Source organism: Theobroma umbraticum, unplaced genomic scaffold (assembly GCF_002168275.2).
Source record: "Theobroma umbraticum cultivar Fairchild unplaced genomic scaffold, ASM216827v3 scaffold_130.0, whole genome shotgun sequence".
Taxonomy (NCBI): domain Eukaryota; kingdom Viridiplantae; phylum Streptophyta; class Magnoliopsida; order Malvales; family Malvaceae; genus Theobroma; species Theobroma umbraticum.
The window spans coordinates 3,803,813-3,804,067 of record NW_018397264.1 but is presented as its reverse complement, the minus strand read 5'-3'; the positions used below and the strand labels follow the sequence as shown (position 1 = coordinate 3,804,067).

General features: G+C 37.6%; 1 protein-coding gene across 1 annotated transcript in view; it reads right to left on the bottom strand.

Moving 5' to 3' along the window:
• Positions 1-255, bottom strand: part of LOC110421435 (putative pectate lyase 1) — a 5,479-nt gene that overhangs the window by 1,221 nt on the left and 4,003 nt on the right. The window lies entirely within an intron of this gene.

Genomic DNA, 255 nt, shown 5'->3' with positions numbered 1-255 from the left:
ATGAGCTCAGGTATGTAGCTATTATCACATAATTCAAATGATGCAAAAGCCTTTTGAAATTTCAAAGCTGTATCCAACATAAAAAAAGTAGAATTCCATCTGGTGCCCACATCCAAACACAATAAACACTTATTCTCAACTCCCGCACTAGCAGCACACTCTTTAAACTTAGCTAATCTAGCAAGGGATTGCCTAATATATCTCACCGCCTCTCTAACACGAGCAATTGAGGAATTCATATCCTTCAATCCATCA